Raw genomic sequence first — 10,187 nt, 5'->3', positions numbered from 1 at the left:
TTGGGGCACACGTGAGGAACACAAATGCGAACAAGCCTGAATGGTCCCCAGGACTATATGCGAATGAAAACTCACACCCCAGAAGTGACTCGAACCCATACTCCCAGAAGCAACGCAACTGGTAACTACAGGGCGCCTTAATCCGCTTGACCATCACGGCCGTCAAAAGGAAGTGATAGCCGAGGCTATTTGAGCCACTTCCCCGACGGCAACTCGGATGGTAATCTTGGGCATAGCATTTCACCAAATCACCTCATTCTTTGGGGCACACGTGAGGAACACAAATGCGAACAAGCCTGAATGGTCCCCAGGACTATATGCGAATGAAAACTCACACCCCAGAAGTGACTCGAACCCATACTCCCAGAAGCAACGCAACTGGTAACTACAGGGCGCCTTAATCCGCTTGACCATCACGGCCGTCAAAAGGAAGTGATAGCCGAGGCTATTTGAGCCACTTCCCCGACGGCAACTCGGATGGTAATCTTGGGCATAGCATTTCACCAAATCACCTCATTCTTTGGGGCACACGTGAGGAACACAAATGCGAACAAGCCTGAATGGTCCCCAGGACTATATGCGAATGAAAACTCACACCCCAGAAGTGACTCGAACCCATACTCCCAGAAGCAACGCAACTGGTAACTACAGGGCGCCTTAATCCGCTTGACCATCACGGCCGTCAAAAGGAAGTGATAGCCGAGGCTATTTGAGCCACTTCCCCGACGGCAACTCGGATGGTAATCTTGGGCATAGCATTTCACCAAATCACCTCATTCTTTGGGGCACACGTGAGGAACACAAATGCGAACAAGCCTGAATGGTCCCCAGGACTATATGCGAATGAAAACTCACACCCCAGAAGTGACTCGAACCCATACTCCCAGAAGCAACGCAACTGGTAACTACAGGGCGCCTTAATCCGCTTGACCATCACGGCCGTCAAAAGGAAGTGATAGCCGAGGCTATTTGAGCCACTTCCCCGACGGCAACTCGGATGGTAATCTTGGGCATAGCATTTCACCAAATCACCTCATTCTTTGGGGCACACGTGAGGAACACAAATGCGAACAAGCCTGAATGGTCCCCAGGACTATATGCGAATGAAAACTCACACCCCAGAAGTGACTCGAACCCATACTCCCAGAAGCAACGCAACTGGTAACTACAGGGCGCCTTAATCCGCTTGACCATCACGGCCGTCAAAAGGAAGTGATAGCCGAGGCTATTTGAGCCACTTCCCCGACGGCAACTCGGATGGTAATCTTGGGCATAGCATTTCACCAAATCACCTCATTCTTTGGGGCACACGTGAGGAACACAAATGCGAACAAGCCTGAATGGTCCCCAGGACTATATGCGAATGAAAACTCACACCCCAGAAGTGACTCGAACCCATACTCCCAGAAGCAACGCAACTGGTAACTACAGGGCGCCTTAATCCGCTTGACCATCACGGCCGTCAAAAGGAAGTGATAGCCGAGGCTATTTGAGCCACTTCCCCGACGGCAACTCGGATGGTAATCTTGGGCATAGCATTTCACCAAATCACCTCATTCTTTGGGGCACACGTGAGGAACACAAATGCGAACAAGCCTGAATGGTCCCCAGGACTATATGCGAATGAAAACTCACACCCCAGAAGTGACTCGAACCCATACTCCCAGAAGCAACGCAACTGGTAACTACAGGGCGCCTTAATCCGCTTGACCATCACGGCCGTCAAAAGGAAGTGATAGCCGAGGCTATTTGAGCCACTTCCCCGACGGCAACTCGGATGGTAATCTTGGGCATAGCATTTCACCAAATCACCTCATTCTTTGGGGCACACGTGAGGAACACAAATGCGAACAAGCCTGAATGGTCCCCAGGACTATATGCGAATGAAAACTCACACCCCAGAAGTGACTCGAACCCATACTCCCAGAAGCAACGCAACTGGTAACTACAGGGCGCCTTAATCCGCTTGACCATCACGGCCGTCAAAAGGAAGTGATAGCCGAGGCTATTTGAGCCACTTCCCCGACGGCAACTCGGATGGTAATCTTGGGCATAGCATTTCACCAAATCACCTCATTCTTTGGGGCACACGTGAGGAACACAAATGCGAACAAGCCTGAATGGTCCCCAGGACTATATGCGAATGAAAACTCACACCCCAGAAGTGACTCGAACCCATACTCCCAGAAGCAACGCAACTGGTAACTACAGGGCGCCTTAATCCGCTTGACCATCACGGCCGTCAAAAGGAAGTGATAGCCGAGGCTATTTGAGCCACTTCCCCGACGGCAACTCGGATGGTAATCTTGGGCATAGCATTTCACCAAATCACCTCATTCTTTGGGGCACACGTGAGGAACACAAATGCGAACAAGCCTGAATGGTCCCCAGGACTATATGCGAATGAAAACTCACACCCCAGAAGTGACTCGAACCCATACTCCCAGAAGCAACGCAACTGGTAACTACAGGGCGCCTTAATCCGCTTGACCATCACGGCCGTCAAAAGGAAGTGATAGCCGAGGCTATTTGAGCCACTTCCCCGACGGCAACTCGGATGGTAATCTTGGGCATAGCATTTCACCAAATCACCTCATTCTTTGGGGCACACGTGAGGAACACAAATGCGAACAAGCCTGAATGGTCCCCAGGACTATATGCGAATGAAAACTCACACCCCAGAAGTGACTCGAACCCATACTCCCAGAAGCAACGCAACTGGTAACTACAGGGCGCCTTAATCCGCTTGACCATCACGGCCGTCAAAAGGAAGTGATAGCCGAGGCTATTTGAGCCACTTCCCCGACGGCAACTCGGATGGTAATCTTGGGCATAGCATTTCACCAAATCACGTTCCTCACGTGTGCCCCAAAGAATGAGGTGATTTGGTGAAATGCTATGCCCAAGATTACCATCCGAGTTGCCGTCGGGGAAGTGGCTCAAATAGCCTCGGCTATCACTTCCTTTTGACGGCCGTGATGGTCAAGCGGATTAAGGCGCCCTGTAGTTACCAGTTGCGTTGCTTCTGGGAGTATGGGTTCGAGTCACTTCTGGGGTGTGAGTTTTCATTCGCATATAGTCCTGGGGACCATTCAGGCTTGTTCGCATTTGTGTTCCTCACGTGTGCCCCAAAGAATGAGGTGATTTGGTGAAATGCTATGCCCAAGATTACCATCCGAGTTGCCGTCGGGGAAGTGGCTCAAATAGCCTCGGCTATCACTTCCTTTTGACGGCCGTGATGGTCAAGCGGATTAAGGCGCCCTGTAGTTACCAGTTGCGTTGCTTCTGGGAGTATGGGTTCGAGTCACTTCTGGGGTGTGAGTTTTCATTCGCATATAGTCCTGGGGACCATTCAGGCTTGTTCGCATTTGTGTTCCTCACGTGTGCCCCAAAGAATGAGGTGATTTGGTGAAATGCTATGCCCAAGATTACCATCCGAGTTGCCGTCGGGGAAGTGGCTCAAATAACCTCGGCTATCACTTCCTTTTGACGGCCGTGATGGTCAAGTGGATTAAGGCGCCCTGTAGTTACCAGTTGCGTTGCTTCTGGGAGTATGGGTTCGAGTCACTTCTGGGGTGTGAGTTTTCATTCGCATATAGTCCTGGGGACCATTCAGGCTTGTTCGCATTTGTGTTCCTCACGTGTGCCCCAAAGAATGAGGTGATTTGGTGAAATGCTATGCCCAAGATTACCATCCGAGGTGCCGTCGGGGAAGTGGCTCAAATAGCCTCGGCTATCACTTCCTTTGACGGCCGTGATGGTCAAGCGGATTAAGGCGCCCTGTAGTTACCAGTTGCGTTGCTTCTGGGAGTATGGGTTCGAGTCACTTCTGGGGTGTGAGTTTTCATTCGCATATAGTCCTGGGGACCATTCAGGCTTGTTCGCATTTGTGTTCCTCACGTGTGCCCCAAAGAATGAGGTGATTTGGTGAAATGCTATGCCCAAGATTACCATCCGAGTTGCCGTCGGGGAAGTGGCTCAAATAGCCTCGGCTATCACTTCCTTTTGACGGCCGTGATGGTCAAGCGGATTAAGGCGCCCTGTAGTTACCAGTTGCGTTGCTTCTGGGAGTATGGGTTCGAGTCACTTCTGGGGTGTGAGTTTTCATTCGCATATAGTCCTGGGGACCATTCAGGCTTGTTCGCATTTGTGTTCCTCACGTGTGCCCCAAAGAATGAGGTGATTTGGTGAAATGCTATGCCCAAGATTACCATCCGAGTTGCCGTCGGGGAAGTGGCTCAAATAGCCTCGGCTATCACTTCCTTTTGACGGCCGTGATGGTCAAGCGGATTAAGGCGCCCTGTAGTTACCAGTTGCGTTGCTTCTGGGAGTATGGGTTCGAGTCACTTCTGGGGTGTGAGTTTTCATTCGCATATAGTCCTGGGGACCATTCAGGCTTGTTCGCATTTGTGTTCCTCACGTGTGCCCCAAAGAATGAGGTGATTTGGTGAAATGCTATGCCCAAGATTACCATCCGAGTTGCCGTCGGGGAAGTGGCTCAAATAGCCTCGGCTATCACTTCCTTTTGACGGCCGTGATGGTCAAGCGGATTAAGGCGCCCTGTAGTTACCAGTTGCGTTGCTTCTGGGAGTATGGGTTCGAGTCACTTCTGGGGTGTGAGTTTTCATTCGCATATAGTCCTGGGGACCATTCAGGCTTGTTCGCATTTGTGTTCCTCACGTGTGCCCCAAAGAATGAGGTGATTTGGTGAAATGCTATGCCCAAGATTACCATCCGAGTTGCCGTCGGGGAAGTGGCTCAAATAGCCTCGGCTATCACTTCCTTTTGACGGCCGTGATGGTCAAGCGGATTAAGGCGCCCTGTAGTTACCAGTTGCGTTGCTTCTGGGAGTATGGGTTCGAGTCACTTCTGGGGTGTGAGTTTTCATTCGCATATAGTCCTGGGGACCATTCAGGCTTGTTCGCATTTGTGTTCCTCACGTGTGCCCCAAAGAATGAGGTGATTTGGTGAAATGCTATGCCCAAGATTACCATCCGAGTTGCCGTCGGGGAAGTGGCTCAAATAGCCTCGGCTATCACTTCCTTTTGACGGCCGTGATGGTCAAGCGGATTAAGGCGCCCTGTAGTTACCAGTTGCGTTGCTTCTGGGAGTATGGGTTCGAGTCACTTCTGGGGTGTGAGTTTTCATTCGCATATAGTCCTGGGGACCATTCAGGCTTGTTCGCATTTGTGTTCCTCACGTGTGCCCCAAAGAATGAGGTGATTTGGTGAAATGCTATGCCCAAGATTACCATCCGAGTTGCCGTCGGGGAAGTGGCTCAAATAGCCTCGGCTATCACTTCCTTTTGACGGCCGTGATGGTCAAGCGGATTAAGGCGCCCTGTAGTTACCAGTTGCGTTGCTTCTGGGAGTATGGGTTCGAGTCACTTCTGGGGTGTGAGTTTTCATTCGCATATAGTCCTGGGGACCATTCAGGCTTGTTCGCATTTGTGTTCCTCACGTGTGCCCCAAAGAATGAGGTGATTTGGTGAAATGCTATGCCCAAGATTACCATCCGAGTTGCCGTCGGGGAAGTGGCTCAAATAGCCTCGGCTATCACTTCCTTTTGACGGCCGTGATGGTCAAGCGGATTAAGGCGCCCTGTAGTTACCAGTTGCGTTGCTTCTGGGAGTATGGGTTCGAGTCACTTCTGGGGTGTGAGTTTTCATTCATATATATATATATATATATATATCGGACAATTAGGAAAAAAAAAATAAAAATTTAAATTATTTTACCTTGTACCTAGATCCACCAGGCCTGTTTGGTCTATGTTTCAGTACTTGAGAAATCTGGAAGGTCACATCCTCCTCCTCAACTTGTGGATGTGCGTTGATAGATGATTCTGTAAAATTAAGTTATTTATATAATAATAAATTCAGTATAACAATAATATTCTGTAAAACTAAAAGTAATTTATACATCAATCAGATAAAACTCTCCAGAGATGGTGATACACAACATATAAAGGACAAGCTTCAGAACAAAATATGCATTTAGGAATAAGGTTTTGTACATGTAGGTAGCACATGAGAAAATAAGTGGAAGGTGATCAAGTTTATATTAACATGTTAATGGCTTTGTTAAGGCTTTGCAAGAATGAAAAAATATTAATAATATAATATCACCTACCAATTAATTGTACATCATTTATAAGTCAATTATTTGCATTATTATTATTCAATACTAATGATATAAAAATGCATTTTGTAATCTACTATTTATGCAAGTATTAAGCACAGGATCATGAAATAAACTGCACAATACAGTAATGGATAAACCAATTAAGTTTACATTTTCCTATAGCTAAGTCAGTCAGTTCTATTAGCAGCAGAGAACAATTATGCCCAACCTCTATTAAATGAAACAATCTTAAGAGCAAGTGATAGAAATATAATCATTTATGCTTGGGAAAATATTATGGAATGGTTCCAAATATGAAAAATATTAAGTTTTTTGGTTAAATTTTTTTAATTTAAAATTTAAATTTTTAAGTGAATTTTAAACTTTAAAAAAATTATTTAATTTTTTGGTTACTTACTTAAAATAACATTATATAGTTCTTGTTTTTGTAGAAATGCCAATTTCTTCTTTTGCCCTTCCAGACTGTATAGTGACCACAGGCCGTTTGTTCATATCTTCATTATTCTTCGAACCGTGGTTTACACAATCAGACCCACGTACACTGGTTAAAAGCATCACCTAAAAGCAACAACAAAAATGTAGTACACTGACGAATTTTGAATATATATATATATATATATATATATATATATATATATATATATATATATATATATATATATATATATATATATATATATATATATATATATATATATATATATATATATGTATGCCATATACATATATATGCTATGTTGTATGCTACAACTTGGCTGATAATAAAGCCATTCACAACTGCAGGCCTAATAAAAAAAGGAGGTGGCATAGCAATATCTTACAAAGATACCTTCATCTGCAATAGTGTCATTAGTAATAGAGACGACTATTGTGAATATACCTTTGCCAAGTTCTCCAGTAAATCCCTTAAATCCTCCTTGAACAAGAGGGTTTTTACTTGATCGAACCATATTCTTAACCTGCTGCAGGTAATTTTCAAATGGAAATGCTGAACATCTGTCCAAACTACCAAACTCTTTGGCATCAGAGGATATGTGTGTTAGGCAGTGTACATTGTACACTAAAAAATCCTTACCATACAGCTCACGAGCCTTTAACACAAAGTACAGCAAAAGATCATGTGCATATTGGCTGTAATTTAACTGAATCAATTTAGGTGATACAAGAATAGAAATGGCTACACTCAGAGTCAGGAAATGGTCATACAATTCTTTGGGTAAGATTCCCTTCAGTACAATCTTACCGGTGTAGAGAAGGAGTTGCCTGTATTCAGTCACTTTCCATCTATCAACCTCTGAAAGACTTCGAGGTTTACCTGTTCTTTTAGGCGTCGCTTTTTGGCCCGTGACATACGCTGCCATCTTGTGTGGTATTCTCTTCTTCTTTCTATAATGTGTGCATACATTCTGAAGGAGAAAGGCCAAGTGCTACATTACCAATTACTATTACAAGATTATTAGTAAAGTATTGTACTGCAAAAAGCAAATAAAATGGGGTAAACTAAACTTTGAAAACAAATAATAATTAAAACAGGTAAATTAGTAAAATAACAAAGGCTTAAGCAGACATGACTCTGCTTAAGCCATGTAAAGCAGACAGATAAGATGGCAATATATAAGGGGAAAAAATTAAAAAGCTAGGATATAAAACTAATTGAGATCAAAAGCATAAATTACTAAAGTAGGGGAAAAAATAACAAATGACTTCATAAAAAAATTATCCAATTGCCAACAGCAACTTGGTAGTACGAGTCTAAGTCTAAGAAACAAAAAAAATTTAAATGCTGTTATCTGCAATGAAACAATACATACTATTGCACGTACCGAAACATTGATGAATGTAAAAAATAGAGAACTATTTGCTGAATGTCCCATAAATGGATTTAAACTATTTAACACAAAGAGGGGGGAGAAGCCATGTATGTTAGGGAATATTTGAAATGTAGTCTCGAAAAGTACACAACTGTGATAGGAAAATTAGGTCACATGGAGGAGTGGGTCTGTATACTATGGAAGACCTTGTATGCTCGGAGCTCCTTAACATTACAAATGAGGTGGTAGAGGTATTGGGATTAAAAATAGAGAAAATAAATTTAGTGATTATTCTAATATACAAACCGCCAGATGCAACGGCCGAGGAATTCACAGAACAGATAAACAAAATGGAGAACTCGATACCTCATATTATCTTCCTAGGTGACTTCAACTTGCCTAGTCTAAGATGGAGAATAGCAAACAATAATATTATACCAGGAAATTTATCGAGACCTACCCACTCAGCTTCCTGGCAATACGTTAGTAATGAATAAATATGATATATTTACTCATTATAATGTTGGTGCTGAATGTACAACACGAAAAAACATAATTTTAATCTGAAAAAGGATCTTTTTATAAAGAAATTAGACGAAAATAAAGAGCTGGTGACGCCAAATCAAGTCGACGATCCAAGCGTCGGTTAGGTTAAGTTAGGTCAACCTAACCTATTATATTTATTCATTACTAACGTATTGCCAGGAAGCTTTGTGAAGCTTGTGGTAGCTTGTGGTAATTAGACGGACCCTCATTTTAACAGAAACTTGGCTAAGTAAAGACTATACCCAACTCTACAACTTAGCTGGTTATAAAGGCATTCATAATTGCAGGCCTAGTAAAAAAGGAGGTGTTATACCAAAACAGATGCAGAACTAGGAAACAGGATTTCTTCAACAGAAATTTTGAAATTGTTCACAATTTTTGTTACACCAAAGTTGGAGTATGCAGCAGTTGTATGGTGTGCCCATATCTTAGAAAGCATATCAACAAACTGGAAACGGTGCAGAGACATGCCACTAAGTGGCATTAACTAAATGCCATTAAATATGCCAAATATACTACATAAATATACATACTACACATGCACAATAATTGTCCTGGGACCTCTGATATTCATAATATAATATATAATACCAGGGCCACATATATATATATATATATATATATATATATATATATATATATATATATATATATATATATGTATATATAGGGCCATCAACACACCTCCAGCTAGGGCCACCAACACACCTCCAGGGCCATCAACACGCCTCCAGGGCCATCAACACAACACCACCATCAACACACCTCCAGCCAGGGCCACCAACACACCTCCAGCCAGGGCCACCAACACACCTCCAGCCAGGGCCATCAACACACCTCCAGCCAGGGCCACCAACACACCTCCAGCCAGGGCCACCAACACACCTCCAGCCAGGGCCACCAACACACCTCCAGCCAGGGCCATCAACACGCCTCCAGGGCCATCAACACAACACCACCACCAACACACCTCCAGCCAGGGCCACCAACACACCTCCAGCCAGGGCCACCAACACACCTCCAGCCAGGGCCACCAACACACCTCCAGCCAGGGCCACCAACACACCTCCAGCCAGGGCCACCAACACACCTCCAGCCAGGGCCACCAACACACCTCCAGCCAGGGCCACCAACACACCTCCAGCCAGGGCCACCAACACACCTCCAGCCAGGGCCACCAACACACCTCCAGCCAGGGCCACCAACACACCTCCAGCCAGGGCCACCAACACACCTCCAGCCAGGGCCACCAACACACCTCCAGCCAGGGCCACCAACACACCTCCAGCCAGGGCCACCAACACACCTCCAGCCAGGGCCACCAACACACCTCCAGCCAGGGCCACCAACACACCTCCAGCCAGGGCCACCAACACACCTCCAGCCAGGGCCACCAACACACCTCCAGCCAGGGCCACCAACACACCTCCAGCCAGGGCCACCAACACACCTCCAGCCAGGGCCACCAACACACCTCCAGCCAGGGCCACCAACACACCTCCAGCTAGGGCCACCAACACACCTCCAGCCAGGGCCACCAACACACCTCCAGCCAGGGCCACCAACACACCTCCAGCCAGGGCCACCAACACACCTCCAGCTAGGGCCACCAACACACCTCCAGCCAGGGCCACCAACACACCTCCAGGGCCACCAACACACCTCCAGGGCCATCAACACGCCTCCA

The 10,187-nt window shown here is 45.7% G+C and overlaps 1 long non-coding RNA gene across 1 annotated transcript in view; it reads right to left on the bottom strand.

Moving 5' to 3' along the window:
- LOC138371237 (uncharacterized) overlaps nucleotides 1-6,660 on the bottom strand; it is an 11,407-nt gene extending 4,747 nt beyond the window's left edge. Inside the window, exons 1-2 of the long non-coding RNA XR_011230356.1 lie at nucleotides 6,541-6,660; nucleotides 5,738-5,844 (exon numbers count right to left, since the gene is read on the bottom strand). This is a non-coding gene — a long non-coding RNA (uncharacterized lncRNA). The remainder of the gene's footprint in view (nucleotides 1-5,737; nucleotides 5,845-6,540) is intronic.
- Nucleotides 6,661-10,187: the final 3,527 nt, after the last annotated feature.

Source organism: Procambarus clarkii, chromosome 35 (assembly GCF_040958095.1).
Source record: "Procambarus clarkii isolate CNS0578487 chromosome 35, FALCON_Pclarkii_2.0, whole genome shotgun sequence".
Lineage (NCBI taxonomy): Eukaryota > Metazoa > Arthropoda > Malacostraca > Decapoda > Cambaridae > Procambarus > Procambarus clarkii.
The sequence above is the reverse complement of the archived record's forward strand: the minus strand, read 5'-3'. Positions and strand labels throughout refer to the sequence as shown.